General features: G+C 45.6%; 1 protein-coding gene across 2 annotated transcripts in view; it reads left to right on the top strand.

The window, feature by feature from the left end:
* Positions 1 to 9,972: 9,972 nt before the first annotated feature.
* Positions 9,973 to 19,931, top strand: part of PLEKHG3 (pleckstrin homology and RhoGEF domain containing G3) — a 39,542-nt gene continuing 29,583 nt past the window's right edge. Inside the window, exons 1-2 of one of the 2 annotated variants that reach the window (XM_032482189.1) lie at positions 14,329 to 15,670; positions 16,310 to 16,414. The gene's annotated coding sequence lies outside the window, so the exon portion shown is untranslated. Of the gene's footprint in view, positions 10,223 to 14,328; positions 15,671 to 16,309; positions 16,415 to 19,931 lie in introns of those variants that run through there. The other variant, XM_032482188.1, reaches the window with a different exon arrangement.

Consider the following 19,931-nt stretch of genomic DNA (forward strand, 5'->3'; position numbering starts at 1 on the left):
AGCCCAGGGCAGCCTGAGGCTCTGAAATATTGCTCTTCCTGAGTGTAACATCTACAGTCCTGAAACTGACACCCACTCTCTTTAAGTGAACTCTGGCCTGCAGCAGGGATTCTGTTCTGCTCGCCACCAAATCCATTTCATGAATTTTCCAGGGTATAAGGGTGTTCCAGCCTAACCTGGTCTTCTGCTCTGGATCCCTTTCCTAAAACACCATACATACTGACAACTAACTCTGCTGCAGTGTCCTGCAATAGATAGCTGTGGTCTGTGGGCAAGCTCTCTGGCAATTAACCATTTGTTTCCCTGTGAAGGGTCTGGCCATTAGGGTTGGGAGGAAGTGGGGACAAGTGTCTATCTGTGAAGTCTATAATAGGGGATGAGGTTTTCCGGAATAATGCAGCACAGCCTTGTCTTCTTCCCCATATCAGTCCGAGGCTGTCCTTTTGTCTTTTGGATCCACCTCACAGCACCATGTATTCCCCACGTGACAGCCAACTTTAGGACTCCATCAGTGAACCCCTATTGCCTGCTTTGTCGGATCCTGACAGGCTAGGAAGAGGGCTAGGAGGATAACTCCTCTCTTCCCACCGGGGTTCATAAGCTCATAGAATATGAGTCTAGGGTTGTTAGCAGCCAGCTTCCCTGTCTCACGAAAAAAGCCAGCCTGTAAAGTGGATCTCAGTAGAGTAGAAAAAGGGAGAGAAAACAGAGACCTGCAATATTTTTAGAGCCAGCCGTGCCTCAATACTTTGCAAACTAACATGCCTCCGTAGCTGGACTTTCCAGCTATAAGAGACAAAGCTGAAGACGATATTAAAAGACAATTTTCTACTGGAATTAGCTTGTGTGGATTCTCTGTCATTTGCAAACAAATGAACAAACAAAAAACTAATTCAGAAACAGGTCGAAATATTTGGGAAAAAGGACTCTTTCACATCAGGGAGTGAGGATGACGGAGGAGGAGCAGAGGAAGAGAATGGAAAAGAGTTGAGACTGCACATCTTTGCAGACAGCTGAGACCTTCCAGGGAAGGTCTCCTAGGTCCCCTGGGGAGGAGGACTGCAGACCAGGAGGGTGGATGTGGGGTGGGGAAAGGTACAGATCAGAATCAGCTCCTCTTTGGAAATGTCTTCAGAAATGGCTTCAGAGCCACAAGAGATAAACTTGTTCCCCACTCCATGGTCACTTCTCATTCTGGATCCATTTTAATGCAGCTGGAAAATTACATTTTCCATTTTAATGCAGCTGGAAAATTACATTTTCCACCAGACCTGGGTGCAAATGGCATTTGGCTCTTTCCCAAACATCCTACCCCAACCTTTAAAGACCAGGATTTTCCAAAGTTGAGGCTAATATGGTAGTTTAAATGCCTCCTGAGTGATAAGAAGATCTTTGACATAAGCATATATCCTCATTCTTAAAGCCAACACTCTTCGAACATATGCATTCTGAGTCATTCACAAAAAGGAAGGGAATTTCTTGTCTCCCTTCAGGTGTGATAATAGTCACATCTGAGAGCATAGAAAATCCTGCACAGCTAGGCTCTCAACTGTTCTCTCATTGTTTTCTGGATCTTCTGTTTTTGGTCTGGTTACACATTTCCCCCCTGGGGCAATGCCATGTCTTATTCTAAGAGTACATCTCCCAGCAACCAGGACACTCAGTAAGTGACTATAGGATAGATGGACAAATGGGTAGATAAATACTCAGTAAATACCTACCTACACAAACCAATAAACAACAACAAAACCTGTATAAGTCAAGGTTCTCTACAGAAACAGAACCAATAGAACCATGAAAAGATTTATTATGAGGTAATGGCTTATACGATCATGGAGGCTGAGAAGTCCCACGACCTGCCATCTGTAAGCTGGAGACCCAGGAAAGTTGGTGGTGTTGTCTGAAGCCTGAGAACCAGGAGCACTGAGGACAGGAGGTCAGTGTCCCAGCTCATCCGTCAGGCAGAGAGTGAATTCAAGCTTCCTTCACATTTTTGTTCTCTGCAGACCCTCAAAGGATGGAATGATGCCTACCCACATTCGGGGGTGGGTGGGGGGCAACTCACTTTACTCAGTCCACCAGTCTAATGCTAATCTCTTCTGGAAACATCCTCACAGACAACCAAAATCAACATTTGGCCAGATGTCTGGGCATCCTGTGATCCAGTGGAGTTGACACATAAAATTAACTGTCACAAACCCTAACATTTACTAAGCATTTACTATATCCCAGGCATGTGCTAAGTATTTTACTGATATTATCTCATTCTTTGAGATAGATGTGTGTCAGAATTTCATAGAGGAAAAGATACTTATATTAGGTGACTTCTAGGGTCTCTTCCAGTTATAAGATTCTTGGACGAACTTGATGTGGCATTAGGGAAACTAGGATCCTGAGGTGTGGGTCTTGGGAACCCAACACTTAGAAGCAGAAATGAAATAACATTATTAGTTACCTCTTTCTGTGGTCTGAGAACTGTTCTAAGTACCTTATAGATATTTTCTCACTTCTTTTTTTTTTCAGTCGAAGTATAGTTGATTTACAATGTTGTGTTTTTTGTTTTTTTTAAACTAACTTTTTTTTATTGATTTATAATCATTTTACAATGTTGTGTACATTTCTGATGTACATCATAGTGATTCAATTTTACACATGTATATTCCTTTTCATATTCTTTTTCATTATAGGCTATTATAAGATATTGAAGTTAGCTCCCTGTGCTGTACAGTAGGACCTTGTTGTTTATCTATTTTATATATGGTAGTTAGTATCTGCAAATCCCAAACTCCCAATTTATCTTTCCCCACCCCCTTCCCCCCTGGTAATCATATTTGTTTTCTATGTCTGTGAGTCTGTCTCTGTTTTGTAAACCAGTTCATTTGTGACATTTTTTTAGATTCCACATATAAGTGATAATCATATGGTATTTTTCACTTATTTCTGAATAACACCCTCTGAGATAAGTACTACTACTCACTCCATTTTCAGATGAGAAAACTAAGGCACAGAGAGGTCTGCCTGAGAAGCAGAGCTAACATTCAGGTCTGTTAACTGCCTTGCTTCCAGAGGGACTGCAAAGTCCTCCATCCTGTCTGGATGCCTGAGAAGGTGGGGCCATAGGGATGCAGGTAAGCTGGGGGAGGGAGAGCGTTATTGTTAGGACCTGCGAGTTTATGGTGAGGCAAAGTGCCATGCAGGATAGCTGGGGCTGAGGATGGTTCTGGAGTCAATTCTGCAGGAGTCTCTAAGCCCGGCAGGAAGGAGACTAACTCCCCACTCCCTTCAGCAGCACTTGGTAAACTTTAGCTTTGCTTTCTGTCTCTCCCTGGGGCAGGCGGGACAGGATGTTCTGGAATTCAAGCAGTGGGACTATTCCTCGGGAATAGGCTGCAGAACTGTGATTAGGGCTTAAAAGTCTGTGGTTGCCAGGCCAAGGCCCTGCCTCACCTTTTATAGCCGGCTAGCTTGAGATGTCACGTCACAAGTATTTAGAGACTTGCTTTTTTTCCCCTCTCCTCTACTTTATGACCCTGAACACATTCTTCCTTTTCTTCCCATCATTTGATTTACCAGCCCCTGGAACAAGTCTGTAAACTCACTTGTGAGCCCGAGGCTTTTTGGTGAGTTGTAAGGCAATTCATACCGGTTTGGTGGGGCAGAACGGGGTGGGGGCATTTCTTATTTTGGGTTTAATTTGCTTAAGTTGCTTCCACCTCCTCCGCTTGGGTCTAGAGGCTCCTTGGGAGCTGGGCTGGGGTATTTCAGTAGCATGATGGTGGTTAAGAGCAGGAGTTTAGGGTGCAGAGGGACCTGGGCACATGTCCTGAGTCTGCCATTAAGGACCACACTACCTGGGTCCTGTGACTTGACCTCTCTGAGCCTCGATGTTCCTTCTCATCTGTAAAGTGGGAGAGAGTTGCTACCTGCCTCCCAGTGTTGTTGGGCAATCCTCAAAGGATTGTTGACTGCTCCAGGCACTATGGTATCCCCAGAAACTTCCTAGCAGGCTGAGGACAACCACAGGCCTAGGATAAGGGTATTCAAATCAGAGAATCAGGAGTTATGAAGCCAGGTTTCTCTCCCTAGATATGCTTGGAGGTGAAGGAAAAGAGAGCTTGTAGCTGAAATATCCAGTTCAGGACGCCTTAAGATGGTAGAATCCGAGATTTTCAGGATTGGAAGAAACCCTGGATACCCCCTCAGACTGAGAAGAAGACAGCTGTACAGCAGGAAAGTGTGGCTGACCTCCACAAAACACTGCTCTCATGTGAGGCGATCTGAGATCTTGCTGGGAGTGCCTGGCAGTCAAGAATAGGACAGGACCGAGTGGAGTCTGTGAGCCTGGTCACTGCTCAGGTGGAGAAACAAAGTTTCTCCTTGGGTTGATTCTTCATTCCTCCTGGAAGAGATGCTGGTGGTTAAGGAAACTAGGTGGACCTGGTCCCAGTCGCCCTAATCTGGTTATAACTAATCCGTGATTCCTGTATGGTCTGGCACAGGAACCAAAGGAAAGGTATGCAGATCAGGGCCCTGCTGTTTCTGTGGTAGAGCTGCTCTGTCCTTTTTGGACAAGAAAGAGAAGCTGGAGAACCCATAGTCCCTGGTCTAGGATGAAAACATCGACAACCAAAATTACAGTCAGAAAGAACTGCCTCCATCTGCAAGTAACTGGGTAATTACCTCCTAATTAAGCTCTCATTAATTTGTTTTCTGAAAGTTACAGTATAGTGTTTGGTAGGTGCACCCCACCCTGCTTGTCACCAAAGGTGTTAAAGATCAAGCATGTCACACAATCAAGGTGGAACTCTTCCATCTGATTAAATATAATAGCCTGGTTTATTCCAACATCCTAAAGTCTTTAAAGCCATGCCCTCTTCTATTTGGAGCTCTGGGAGGGATTACAGGATTTTTATCTTGAGTCCTGTGTTTCAGGGGAGAAAGAGGAAGTGCCAGGAGGGGAAAAGACACAAAGCAGAATTACAAAAAGTGGTTTTTAAAGTGTGATCTATAGACCTCTCTTGCCTCTGACTCACTTGTTCATTAAAAATGCAGATTCCTGGGGTCTGTTTCTGTCCTGAGTCAAAAACTTTTCAGGTGATTTTTATGAACATCCAAATCTGAAAACTTCAGGTAGAAGTGGAAAGTCTTCTAAGATACTAACCACATAGATAAATGAAGTATACAGACAACTCAAAACACCATCTCAGTTAATATTTTCTTAACCCACCCCAGAAAAGCTTTCACTTTAGCATTAGGCTGGGTAAAGATTGATTGTTCCATGTTTACACTTCACTCACCTACAGGTAGTGATGTGATACAAACAGAAAAACTTCTGGCCCAGTGGCCAGAAGTTAGAGAAGGAACAGCATGTTTGTGTATAAATTACCCCTAGATCGTCAAAGGCTGATGTCTTTGTTCCAACTCCCTGGTCTCAGGTGTCATAAATGCTGACTTACAACTCCTTCATCTACTGATAACAAAGGTGAACATAAGTGATCTCCAGAAATGGTTCACATGTGCTCCCAGGTTCTTGAAAAACCGCAAGTGATTGGCAAATGTTTCTGTTGCAGACACAGACTCAAGTAAACAGCGCATTTCTTTCAAGAGCTCCCCACAGCAGTGGCTACGAGTCTGAATGCAGTAAGGAGGGGAGAAGTCTTCCCCTCCCTTGCCCCATATCCTCTTCCCCTTTCTGATGTCAGGTTTTTGTTTTTGTTTTTGTTTTTGTTTTTTTTTACACTTAGTGAGTCCAGACTGAGGGAAAGAAGTTACTGATAAAGAACTTGAGGAATCATCCTCCACCCCATCCCCACCCCTGCCTCTACTGCCTTCTGAATTACAGACCCTGCATTCTAGTAATTTCAGGAAGCCTAGGGGCCACACGGCTCTGGATCACTGTTTTGTGAGGCACAGTGAACTTCATTCAGTGTGCTCTGGGAAAATGCAGAGCTGGGTCCTGCCCACCAAAGATTCTGATAGAATTCTGACAGATTCTGATTACAGGCAGCCTGTAACTCTGGAACATGTGGTAGTAGCACATATTAAAAAAAAAAAGATTTATTAAGATATATTTCACATACCATACAGTTTGTCCATTTAAAGTATAGAATTCAATGATTTTTAGCATATTAAATATTTTAAATATTTGAATCATTCTTAAAAAAAAAACCCCAAACCTGTTAGCAGTCACTCCCCATTTCCTCCAACCTCCCTTTACCCACCTGTAGCTCTAGGCAACCACTATCTACTTTCTGTCTGTGTAGATTTGCATATTCTGGACAGTTCACATAAATGGAATTACACACGTGTGGTCCTTCGTGACTGACTACTTTCACTTAGCATAAATTTTTCAAAGTTCATCTACATTATAGTGTGAATTAGTATTTTTCTTTTTATGACTGAGTAATATTCCATTGTATAGATTATTTATAATTTTGTTTATCCATTCACCAGCTGATGGCCATTTGGGTTGTTTCTACCTTTTGGCTATTGTAAATAATGCTGCTACGAACATCTGTGTATGAGGTTTTGTGTGGACAGATGTTTTCATTCCTCTTGGGTATATACCTAGGAGTAGAATTGCTGGGTCATATGTTTAACCTTTTGAGGAACTGACAGACTATTTTCCAAAGTGGCTGCACCATTCTACATTCACTAACAGTGTATGAGAGTTCTAATTTCTCCACATCTTCCTTAGCACTTATTATTAAGTGTTTTTGATTTTAGCCATCCTAAAGTGTATGATGTGATATTTCATTGTTTTTTTGATTTGCATTTCCATGATGGCTAATGATATTGAGTATCTTTTTTATGTGCTTATTGGTCATTTGCATGACTTCTTTGGAGAAATGTCTATTTAGATCCTTTGCCTATTTTTAAATTGGGTTGCCTTTTTATTATTGAGTTGTAGGAGTTCTTTACATATTCTAGATACAGTCTCTGATCAGATATATGAATTGCAAAATCTTTCTCCCATTCTTTGCATTTTTTCACTTTCTTGATGTCCTTTGAGGCATAAAAGTTTTGAATTTTGATGCTATCCAATATATCTGTTTTTGTTATTGCTTCTGGCTCACACTTTGAGAAATATTGCTAAAATGTAACTTGAAACTGGAAGCTTTGAGACCCAAAGTTTGGCGGTGCTTTATAGATTGCCTTTGACAGGGATTTCCTCCAAGTTTGGGATTTCATTCCCCACCCCAGTCAGTCCTTCCTCCTACTCTGGGCTGGAAGCACAGAGCCCATGGGGACCTTCACCGTGTTTACATCCCCTCCCTCTCCTGAGGTCTACCACAATAGAGCAGCTGAAATGACAGTCTGGAAATGTCCTTTATTGTGAAAACTCAATGGCCTTTGTCTCCGGGATTTGAAATTTTGATGCAAATGTTGGCAGCCAAGAGTTCGGAAGGGGAGGGGAAGGGCTGGGAGAAGAAACCCTGCCATTGATTTCCATAGTGAGTCATTTCAACTCTGTGTTGTCTTGGTTTTCTCACCCATAAAATGGGGGAAAATACCCCCATCTCCCCATCTCAGTTGGGGGTACTTTGAAGATGAGTTAGAACACTTTGGGATCTTAGATTAAAGGCATTACTGAGGCGCAAGATGTTATTAAAATAATAAATGACTTACTGGCAGAGAGGATGAGGCCACTAAAGCAAGGGGCAAGAAAGAGGCTCTGAGCTGTGGAGTGGTTTCTGTCTAGAGCTCCTGTGCCCAGACACAGAGTTTTATTCTTAGAAGTGAGATTGTGTAATTTCTCACAAACTGGATTATTTCATCTGAATTCAGCATTGCTCTACTGGGTACGTCCTCTATGACTTCTGCCATAAGGAGAGAGTGCACTTTTTTTTAGGAAGTAAGATATACATTAAAACAATTGAAAACAGAGCAAGACATTATAATCAAGTCCTGAACTAAATAACAAGTGTCAAAAAGAGAGCAGAATAGTTAATGGTGAAGAGCAGAGTCCCCATTTCATGAATCCTAGGTCTACTTCACACTAGCTGTGTGACCTTGCCTCTGTTTCTTCTTCTGTGACTGCAATTGTTGGTGTAAAGAACTTGGAATAATGGCTAGCACATAGTCAGCTCCAAAGGTTGGACCTGTTGGGGATCTTGTCAGGCTCTGTTTTGCTGGCTACTTAAACTTGGGTAAGTGGCTAGATCACTGATCCTCAATTATACTATCTGTAAAATGGGCATAAGGATACGTAGCAGCTCACAAGGCAGCTATGAGGATGGAGGGAGACAATGTTTGTAAATAGTATTGCAGGAGCCCTACAAGTGGTAGGCATTCACTGAAAGGTAAGCTTTCACTAAATGAGCTACTATTACTGTCAGTAACCAACTAACAGCCCTGGCTGAGGAGTGAGGATGCTCTCACTAATGGCTTAGTTAAGTCAGGGGCCTTCTTTGGAAGCTAGAATCTGAGGTGGGCAGGAGGGGATTGATAGGATACCGGTGATCAGAGAAGAAAGCAGGATCTAAGAAAGGCGGAAGCCTCAGAACCGACTGCTCTCTGGGAGGCAGGAGGGGACCGGGCCTTCTCACTCCCCCACCAGCTCGAAGACCGGCCGGCTGTATCTGGCAGAGCGGCAGCGACTGTTTACCTCCGACGCCCCTTCCGCAATCTCGGCTTTCACCTTCCCAGTCGGCGAGGGCAGGGCTCTGCTAGGCTGGAGCAGACCCTCCCTCCCTGAGGAATGTGCGACCCTCCCTCTCTGAGGAATGTGCGTCTGGCTTCCACGGCCGACCAGGCCCAGCGCCTACCTCTACACCCGTTCCTCCCCGCAGTCGGTAGCCAGGAGCCCAGCTGGCTTTCCCCACCCTCCGTCAGGATCAAGTTTCAAAGTCACCTGAAAGCCATTTCCTTCCTCGCACGCCTCTCCCCGCCCTGTAAATCACCTGGGGCTTATGTTTGCATGTAGTAGCTTATTTTAATTTTTTGGCTTGTTTTGTTTTTTAACGTGAGATCTGTTTGTCGTTACTATACACGCTTGTCTCTACTGGATGTCAGATATACCCAGTGGGTCTGATATCAGTGTACCATCCCACCTCCCTAGGAATTGGTGGTAACGCCTAACCAGTGGGACTTCTTCTGGGGGTCCCATCCTGTCATGCTGGGACAGCATCTTTTTTTTTCAGCAACTTTATGGATGAATTATTTCGGGTTTTAAAATGTACACTCGTGCCCAAAACCCAAGCTTATTGACTGTCCCTGTGCCGTCCTCAGCCCCTCGCATCCCAGGTGTGCACCTTTCCATGCCCATATGATTACATACAGACATAAAAACAGGAGTCAGGTTCTCTTCGTTTTACAAAAATGGGTCCTTTATTACACAGGTTTCTGCCCCTTGTTTTTTCCCACCTAACAGTATCTTGGTGGACTCCCTCCAACTTATCGGCTTCTTCATCTTCCTTGTCAGTTTTTGAGGTCTGGATTTACAACTGTAAAGGGTCACGGGGACCGAATTTCAGTGAGGAATTCAAGACGTGCCTTTCTGACTCAGAAAAGCCGAGGTGACTTGCTCTGGTAGGATTAGGACTCCCCAAACCGATCCCAACTAGTGACTCACTTGAAAGCCCCCTTTCCTGACCGTACAATGGTGGCAGTTTTGGCCGTCCGGTGCCCTCTTCGGAGGCGGTGCTACCAGGTATGTGACACCAGGGTGACCCCCACCACGTGCGTCTTTGTGTTAGCGCATCTAGGTTGCTCCGGGGCGGCTAGCTTTCCGCCGGGAGGACACTGCCGCGACGGCGCGCTCACCCCACCTGCGGGAGTTAATCATTAGCGGTGCGCGAGCCCCACCGCCGTCGCTGCAGCCTTTACCCCAGGTTCCAGCTCGCAGCGCCGCGAAGTTTCCCCGGGCCCCCGCCGAGCCTCCAATCGCGGGATTCCAGCCTCGGGCCCGAGTCTCCACCCACTGGAAAAATTCCTGGTGCGTCCTCCCTCCCTCCCTCCCTGCCCCCTCCCGCGGCAGCTCCCGCTGGCTCGGCCCCGACTTCCTGCCGGGCGCTGGGAAGGCGCGCGCGGGCTGGGGTCCCCAGGGGCCGCGCTCGCAGCTGGCCGCGCCCCCTCCGCCAAGGGGCTGGCGGTGGGCGGGAGCGGCCGGCAGCCTCGGCCCCTTCCCAGAGCGACTTTCAAACTCGCGCCCGCGTTGCGGCGGCACCTGGGCGGCTTCGCGCGCCGTGCGTTCCGGACCGGGCGGGACGGCCACTGCACGGTGAGTGTCCCTCGGTTCTCTCCACGCCCTCTGCCAGTGCAGCGGGCGAAACGGCAGTGCCCGGAGTGGTTTTTAAGCCCCCACCCTCCCAGTCACCCGCCCCAACTCCCAGCGTAGTGAGGACCTCCCCGGGCGGTAGAGTGGTGCCTGGGATCGCGAGGGCTCCTCACAGGGCCACCCTCCCGGCCGAGGGCTGGAGCGCGGGAGGCTTGTGCAGGAGACATTTTCTGTCCTTTAGCCCCCACCCCGGAAACGCAAGAGCGAACGCGCCCGGTGTCTCCCAGAGGGTCATTTTGAAACCCGGGAAGCCCGCGAGGCTGCGCCCACTGCGCGCTCGGTTGCCCGAGGGCTGGTCCTTGCTTCGGACTGTTGGCCTGGGCAAGGTGGCCTCTTCTGGGGAGGGGCCCGAGCCTCTGGTCCTGGGAGCCCGAGAGGCGCCAGCAGCCTGTTCCGGGTTGGTGCCACACGGTACTGGCTCTGGGAATCTCAGCTCGCGTCCTGGAGGGATTAGAGTGGGTGCCAGATAGGAGGTGTCGGTGAGCCGACAAGTACAGAGGCCACTACCTGCCACTGTTCGTCTCGACCTCCCCCAATACCGAAATCGTTCTGGTTAACTTTCTCCCTATTCTCAGTACTTTGGTTTGCGAAACTAGGAGAAGGCGTGCAAACTTGAAAATTTCAAGACGTTTTTAGGTAGCTACTTTTACTCTTTGGAGCTGCTTTTGAAAACAAAAGGAAGAGCGGAGTGGGAAATGTAATGGTGGGAGGCTGGAGGGGTGTGGCCTGGGGTGGGGCGGTGTTACAGGCCACCGTAAGAGTTTCATCCTTGAGGTCACTCGCTAAGCTTTTGGCGGGTGAAGGGGCCTTCTCCTGCTCTGGAGCTCCCAGGAGGAGACCTAGACTGCATCACCCTAGAGGGAACCCTGGACCGGCAGCCTGGAACGCTAGACCGGGGGTTCCCAGAGTCTCCTCAGACATGCCTCTGCACACAGCCCAGTCACACAGACTTTGCTCAAGAAATAATGAGCAGGGAGAGTAATGACAGCTGGGAGGGCTTCCCACTGAGCCTGCCTCCCTTCAGGAAAGTATCTTTCCAGCCTCTCCTTTGCTGGACTGGGAGTGGAATCCTGAGTGTCTTAGCTGAGAGTGACTTCACCCCAGCCATTTCCAACAGAAGACTTAGGGCATAAGAACCCAAAAAAGTTGTACCCCTTCTCTGTGTTATTCATCCTCTTCTCTGTGGTCCTGGGATGCCTCATCTCATCTCCTGCTGTTAATGCTCCTTCTGCCTCCACTGTCTCTCACTTTCTTCCCAGAAGGCTGGGCAACCCCTTGGCTTCCTGGGTACTTTGCTCTGGGGATGGGGCAGGGAGTGGGCATGGGGTAGACCAAGTCCTAGAAGCAGAGGGAGTGGTTTGCTTAACAGCTGCCTTGAGGGCTTTTCTACTACCTTTTATTAGAAGTGGTATATGAAGGAGAGTAGAAAGAGCACTGGCCTGGGAGTCCAGCACAGGATTTTTCCTGAGTTTTAGTCCTGACTCTACTGAATGGCGTCAAAGATTGGTAGAGTTGCTTGGGCTGGAAGGCACCTCAGATGAGCCCTATTTCATTTATACACGAAGGCAGCAGGGTCCAGAGATGTGAGGGGTTTTGAGCCTGGTTCCTGTTGGCCAAACAGGGACCCGAACTCAGATTTCCTCACTCTAATCCATGCTTTTCTCCACATGACCTGGGCAAATCATGTATCTTTTCTGACCCAGTTTCCACCTGAGTAGGGTTGAGTACTTGCCTGCCCTTCCTCATAGAGGTGGTGATAGGGATCAAAGGAAGCCCCGTATGTGGGAAAGTTCTGCATAAACTCCTATAGGAAATAAAGGGCTCACTGTGGCTGGGAGGGGCCCTCACAAGCTTTGCAATTTGCTTGATACGTCCCATGTGTGCCACAAGGAGATAGTAGATACTGGGAGCCAGTGGTGGACATTTACACCCGTGGCCTGTAATATCTTAGCTCCAGGGTAAACATTTGCCTTACCAAATCCACAGCTATCCCAGGGTCACTGTGTTTACACTGGAGATGGCCAAAGGCCATGGTCTGAGGGATGACCTGGGGCAGGAGGGAAGAAGAACTGTGTTCCAGATGTGTGGCTTGCCCCTTCACCTCCACTCCCCTCTCGGAACCTTCTGAAGACTCTGGTTCCAAGCCTGGGGGTTGCTACAAGCCCAGCTGAGCACTGCCCCTGGAGGGTTAATTGTGAAGCCACTTAGCTGTTCCCTGTTGTGCTGGGGATTGAGGGGACTCTGTGCTGGGGAGGGTGTGGCCTTTGCAGCTGCACTGAGGGCTGTCTTCAGCTCCTCATTTGCCCCCTTCCTCCCCACCCCAGGCTGCCCCTCTAGCCCAGTCCATGGCTCAGTCCAGCCTCTCTGGCCAGCTGCATGTCCATAGGCCTTTGTCTCAGGGTTGCAAGCCCGCCCTCCCCAGCAGAAGCCCTCAGGCTGAGGCCCTGGCAGCTGGAATTCACTTCTGCCAGCAGGAAGGCTTTCCTGGAGTCCACAGGGGACCTGGCCGACCTTCATTTCCTCTTGTAGGTCCCTCTGGGGCCTCTCACTTGCCCCAGGCCAGATTCTCTCACCACCTTTTCTCATCTCTCTTTTCTTCCCTGAACAGAGAGATCATCCTCCTTTTCTTACTACACACCACCTCTTAGTTCTGTTTTAAAGTATTCATTCATTTATTCAACAGGTTTTTTTTGGTGGGGGGCACCTACTATATAGGAAGGCTGGATGCAGGGGACTCAACAGTGAACAAAATATAGGGCAATCATTGTCCTCATGAACAATGATTTTTAGTAGGGGAACCTGACAATAAGTGAAGTAGACAATTGAAATGGAAGGCAAGTTAATGATAAGCAGAGAAATATGATGGGGAAGGTGGATATGAATTGTCAAGGAGGGGGTGAGGTGGTGTTTTAGATGGGGTGACCTGGGAAGCATCCTGAAGAAGGGATATTTGATGATGCCTGAAGGAGGAATTTCTCTTCATCTCTGATTTCCTTTTCTTGAAACCCAGTTCAAGCAACTCGCCGTGGCATTGAGGAGGAGGGATTTGGAACTGCACGCACCGGGAGTTCAGATCTGGGCTTGATCCCTGACTAGTCCTGCATTGCTAAACTCTTTTGAGCCTGTGTTTCTCACCCGTAAAATGAAGTTAGTCATCATACCTACAGTTTTGTGAGACAGAACAATGAGCTAACGTGTGTTAAATGCTTAGCAGAGCCTATGGGGGTGTTCAATAAGTGACAGTCTTTTATTTCATTATTTTCCCAACCAAATTCTCCAGGGATGGACCAACACATTTAATGCTATAGCTAAAGACTCTAGATGAAAAGCTTTCCATTTCAGGTATTAGGCAGGTGGGGAATGAGAGGGAGGTGAAAGTGGAAACTCTAGTTAGTGCAGACTTTCTAGTCATGAGACTTTTGTACCCTATCCCAGACTCCGGACGGTTGAGGATGTGGGACTCCCAGGTGTGCGCACTGCTTCTTCTGCTGACGGGTGAGCTGGGGGCATCCCTGAGCCTCCCCTGCTCTGGAATTCCCCTTGCTTCCAACCAGCCTGATGAATCACACCTTCATCCCTGGCCTTGCTAGTCTGCCTCACAGCTGGGAAGGCTATCTGTCCCGCCCACAGCGTCCTGTAGATTAATTATGCTCAGAGCTGGAGAGAAAGGGGTGGTGAAAATGAGGGAAGGGCAGGGGAAAGCTGGGCAGATGGTGGGTGGAGCTGCTATTGGAGAGCCTGCAGAGGTGCAAGAGGATTCTGATGGAGGCTCAGAGCGGCCCCAGGAAAAGTTTCAAAAAGGGTCCACCGTGGACCAGCATTTTGAGCAAAAGAATGGACACACGCTGAGTGCTCAGAGTCTGGCTGGACTCTGCTCAGCTCTGCTCCCACCCAGCCGATGTGAAGAGTCTCTTCCCCTCTCAGCTGGAACCAGGACCTCAAAGGGAGGAGCCTGATCTCAAAGCCTGCTGTCAGAATCTGCGGTGGGTGGTTTCCTGGGGGCCTGGCTCAGGAAGCAGAGATGAGTGGTGGAGGGCAAGGCCCAGGGAAGTGGTCATCAGCCAGACCACTCCCTCTGAGAGCCCTGTTGCACACCCAGCCAGGCAGGCCCTATGGTAAAGGAACTTTCCGGGCTTGCTGGTTGGTGCCTGGAGACTGGGTAAAGCTAGATATAATCTGGCTTCAGAGGAAGTGGCAAGAAGGGCCCCGAACAGCCCCAGGGGTGTTTGTGATGTTGGGTGACCTCACGTCTGAGGAGAAAGAAAACTGAGAGGATCAGCTAACGTGAGATAAGAAGGAGGTGCATCCAGAGACCTGGCAGCCCCTCAGGGTTGGCTGTCTGGGATAAGGCTGGCCTTGTTAATGGGGCCTCTGTTTTGTTTTCCTTATTTTGATGAACAGCCCTCTGAAGGCAGGAACTGCTTGAGTCATCGTTCTTGGCACATAGCATGGAGTACAGCGTAAAGTGTGATCAACAGGGCGTGGTGAGCTTGTGCTGGGGTCCCATTGTGAGAGCAGTCTGGGCTCAGTGACCTCACCTGCTCCAGCTTTTGTTCCATGGGGCTGGGGGAAGAAGGCAGTGGTAGGGGTCGTGCTCAGCCCTGGGTGGGCTGTTGCCACTGGGGATGCCAGCCAAGGAAGAATGGGGCTTTTGCAATTATTTTGCTGGCCTTTGGGGAGGGAGCGCTGGTTTAAGCACAAGAAATGGAATTTTAAAGACCCTCGAACTGTTTCATGCTGAGCAGCCTGGGGCTGACCACAGAACCTGAATGAGGTTCCAATGGGCACAGTGGTGACTGTGCGTGTAGTCTTTTGGGAAATACAGTTTGAGGGTCCTAGAGGTTGCTCTGATTTTGCTGGAGTCTGGCTGAGAATGGAGGGAGGGATGCAAGAGGAGTGAAGTCTATTTTACTCCAGGCTCTCAGGGGGAAAGATGGGTCCTGCAGGGACTGGAAGCTCTTAAAAACTCATATCCTCCACTCTCCAGGCTGCAAGACTCTGTGTGTGCATGTACAGAAATCCGAGGTTCTTGAGCAACAGATGGCAAGTGTTTATTGAAAAGAAAAGGGAACTAGTATTCTTGTAGCCTCTGTTCCTCTGCATTGCTACATCCCCAGCGCTTGCTGCATAGTAAGATTCCGATATTTGCTGAATAAGTACAACCCTACTGAGTGATAAAACTCTAGGAATTAGATTTTTACGCTCTTCACAAATATTCTAGTCCTATCTGAAATTGTGTAGGATACAGTGTAGGATTCTAAGAAGTTGAACCTGTGGTCAGCTGCTCTCTCACAGGGCCAGGCAGCTTGTATTCCTCCAACCTGGACAAGGGAGAAGGTGCCTGGGGTCATTGGGACCAGTCCTCCTAGGCCTGCTAGAGTCTGCTCCCACGTAAGTTGGGTCCAAAGTGGACAGTAGAGTGTGCTTGTAGTCTTGGATATAGTTCATCCCATAATATGTCCCATAATATCCCATAACACCTCTCTTACCCTGTTCAGGACAGAGCCAACCTAGCAGCCTTGATTATCTGCAGATAGCCAAGAAGACTTCTGATGAGCTTAAGTTTCTGCATTTCTTTCATACCAGCCCCCTTAGACCCTGTTTACCTTTGAAATGGAAGTTGTGGCATCCTATTTCCAAACCCATACTGAAAGGAAGCAGCAAAGGCAAGAGTGTAAAAAGATGGGTGTAGAGAGGGAAAATAACCACAGTGCAGCTAAGAGTTGACAGTTAAGAATAGATGAAGATCCCAGTACCTCCATTAACTAACTAACTAACTAACTAACTAAAAAAAACACACTATGGAAAGTAAGCACTAGGGTAAGAGCCTGGGGTCATTTATGTAGAAGAAATGGCTTGGCACACCTTGGCCCTTGGAGGGATCATCATTTTGATAATTGATGCTTTGCTGGTAATTGTGACCCTGAGTCATCAAGAAAAGGTTAAATTATGTTCCTTTGACTGTTTAGGGAGGTGGGGAACATGTTTTTAAAAGCTGTCCCAAACAGATTGACTAAAATTTTTTTAAAGTGTTGCTCCTTAGGTGATAATATCACCAGTCCTCTCAACAAGGCCAAGTAAGTGGTGATCTGCCTCCGCCTCACACCACAGATAAGGAAACTGAGTCCGCACAAGGTAGGTCTCTTGTCCGGGATCACTCAGCTAAGACTTGGCAGGAACGAGGACTGTGCTTCTGAATGACTCTGGAGCACATGGTCTGAGCTCTACCCCTGACTGTTTGGAAACTGGGCACCCTCTTGAAAATGTGGCTTTTTGGACAGCTCTCTCTGCAGGGGTTCCAGCTACTGTGTTATAGTAGAGCCAGGATGGGCCCAAACTTAATTCAGCTCCACCCAGAGCAGACTGCCAGTTATCCCAAAGGGCACTTGCCTCCATGGAAACAAGAATGTCTTCAATACATTTACATTTTAAGCACCTACCTGGGTGCCACACAGCACTTTCTGAGGCCAGAAAATGAAAGGGAGGAGCTGCAATTTCAAAAATCCCAGGCCTCTTTCCATCAGGAGCTTTGTTCCTTTGTTTTGGTTCTGGATGCTGCTGAAAGATGCTGTGCTATGCAGTCTCCATGCTGGTTGTTCCAGCTGGCCTCCTGGACGGTGGGGCCCGCCCCTGCGTGGGAGCCCCCACCCCCATGTTCCCACCAACCAGGTCTGGCAAATGGTGATTTTTATCCTATTTACTTCTCATTTACTGTAGAGATAGAATGTTCCAGATACAAGTGAAGCTTCCTTTTCCTCCCCAATCCCCTTCTCTTCCCTCACTCCCCAGAAGTAACATTCTCGTGAATATAGTGTTTATCATTCCTATGCCTGTTTTAAGACTTTTTATTGTTATCTGTAAGTAATTTATAGTATCGGGTTGTTTTAATTTTGACATGTGTAACATCATGTTGAATGTGCTGTTCTTGAACTTGCATTTCTTTATCCAACTGTTGAGATTTATCCATGTTGACACATTTAAATCTAGTTTATTATTGAACTGTTAAATAGTATCTATTGTATGATTATATCACAGTTCCCTTACTGATGGACATTTAGTTTGTTTCCATTTTCTTACCACTATAAGTAATGCTGTATTGAACACCCATGTGCCAATCTTCTGTCATGTATGTCAGCACTGGGATTACTGCATGTTAAGTTGTGCTTTTCAAGATGCTGCCAAATAATGTCCCCAAATGATTTGTAACCAACTTATGTTCTTTCCAGAAAGATGAGAGCCCCTATTTCACTAACATTTGGATTGTGTCTTTTAATCTAGCAGATATAAAAAAGCATTTAAAAATTATTTTATAAAATGGTTTTTAGAATTAGCACTTTTGACTGTACATAGGGAAGAGCACTTTTCGTGTTTATTGGTCAGTTATGTTTATTATCCTGTGAGGTGTTACCTTTTATATTTAAAAGGATTGTTTTTTAACCAGGTAATGCATCCACATAATTCAAACTGCAAAAGAGAACACAGTGAAAAGTCCAATGTCTGTCCCCTTGCTCCAGTTCCCCACCTTGCTTGCGACAAGTTAGAGGTTCTTGAATATTTTTTCAGACTTTTAATTGCCATTGCCTTTTTCGTGTTGATTTTTAGGAGTTTAAAAACATACATGTAGAATATCTATATATGTTAAATAAATGATAATCTTTCGTAGGTTGTATTCATTACATGTAGCCCTGGATTATTTTAACCTTATTAATAATGTCATTTTTCATAGGGAAGTTTTAATTTTTTTTAAAACATCTTTTTATTGAGTTATAGTCATTTTACAATGTTGTGTGGGAAGTTTTAATTTTAATGTTGTCAGATTTACCAGTCTTTTGTTTGCACTTTCTCTGTTTTGTTCAAGAAATCTATTCCTACTCTGATTTTAAAAAGACTATTTTAACATATTTTCCTTTAAATTTAAGTTTTGCTTCCACACTTACATCTTAAATTCACCTGGAATGTATTTTCTTTGTGTGACTGGTGTTCAACCCTGGCTACACATTAAAACCTCATGAGGAGCTTTAGAAAAAGTACTGATGTCTGAGCCTCATTTCAGATCAGACCAATAAAATAAAAATATCTTGGGGTGCGGCCCAGGCATGGTTATGAAATGCCCCAGGTGACTTTTATGTCCAGCCAATGTTGAGAACTACTCAACCTTGTAAGATGGAACTGATTTTATTTTTTCCAGAGGAATAGCCAATTTTTCCAGCACTAGTTATTGAATAGTCTGTACTTTTCCTGCTGACTTATTACTTATAAGATTTGATTGATGGATAACTTTAATGAGATATATTTCACATATCTTTAAATTTACCCATGTAAAGTGGTTTTTAGTATATATTCAGAGTTGTGCAACCATCCCTGCTATCTTAAACCATTTTTATCACCCTCTAAAAGAAACCCTGCACCATTAGCAATCGTTTCCCATTTCCCATATCCCCTAGTCCCAGGCAACCACTATCCACTTTCTGTCTCTGTAGATTTGTCTATTCTGGACATTTCACATAAATGAGTTTATACAATATGTAGTTCTGTTGACTAGCTTCTTTCATTTAACAATGTTTTTAAGAGTTGTCCATGTTGTGGCATGTTATCAGTTCTTCATTCTTTTTTTATCGCCAAATAATATTTCATTGTATGGGTATACCACATTTTCTTTTTCCATTCTGCAGTTGATAGACATTTGAGCTGTTTTCACTTTTTGGCTATTATCAGTAGTGCTGCTGTGAACAGTTGTGTACAATTTTTTTGTACACAACATATAGATGCCCTAGCTTCTATATGACCTACTGGGAGATGATTATTTATAAGGTAACTTTTTGAGGAACTGCTAAATTGTTTTTCAAATAGGCTACACTATTTTACATTCTTACCACCAATGTATAAGGGCTCTAATTTCCCCCACATCCTTACCAACACTTGTTATTGGACATGGTTTTAATTTTAGCTGTCCTAGAATGGGTCTGAAGTGGACTTAATTGTGCTTTTGATTTGCATTTCCTTAATGATTAATGATGTCGGGCATCTTTTCTTGTGCTTTTTGGCCATTTATATATCTTCTTTGGAGAAATATCTATTCAAAATTTTGCCCGTGTTTAAATTGGATTATTTGTTTTTTTATTGTTAAGTTTTAAGTTTTCTTTATATATTCTAGATACAAGCCTGCTATCAGATTTTTAAATACTTTCTTCCATTCTGTGATTTGTCTTTTCACTTTTTCCTCAAAATTTAAACTTTGAATTAAAAAAAATTGAGATATAATTGACATATATCATGTTAGTTTCAGGTGTACAACATGATTCACAATTGTGTACACTGTGAAATGATCACAATAAGTCTAGTTTCTTTTACTTTCTTGATAGTGTTCTTTGCAACACAAACATTTTGCATTTTGATAGAGTCCAATTTAATTTTGTTGTTGCTGTTGTTTGTTTCTTTTGTTGCTTGTGCTTTTGGTATTCTAAGAAACCTTTGCTCACTCAAGTTCCCAAAAATTTACCCCTGTGTTTTCTTCTAAGAGTTTTATAGTTTTAGTTCTTACATTTTTATAGTTTGAGTTCTTACATTTAGATCTATGATCCCATTTTGACTTAACTGTTGTGTATTGTATGAGCTAGACGTCCAAATTCATGCTTTTGCATGTGAATATACA

Source organism: Camelus ferus, chromosome 6, assembly GCF_009834535.1.
Source record: "Camelus ferus isolate YT-003-E chromosome 6, BCGSAC_Cfer_1.0, whole genome shotgun sequence".
Taxonomy (NCBI): Eukaryota; Metazoa; Chordata; class Mammalia; order Artiodactyla; family Camelidae; genus Camelus; species Camelus ferus.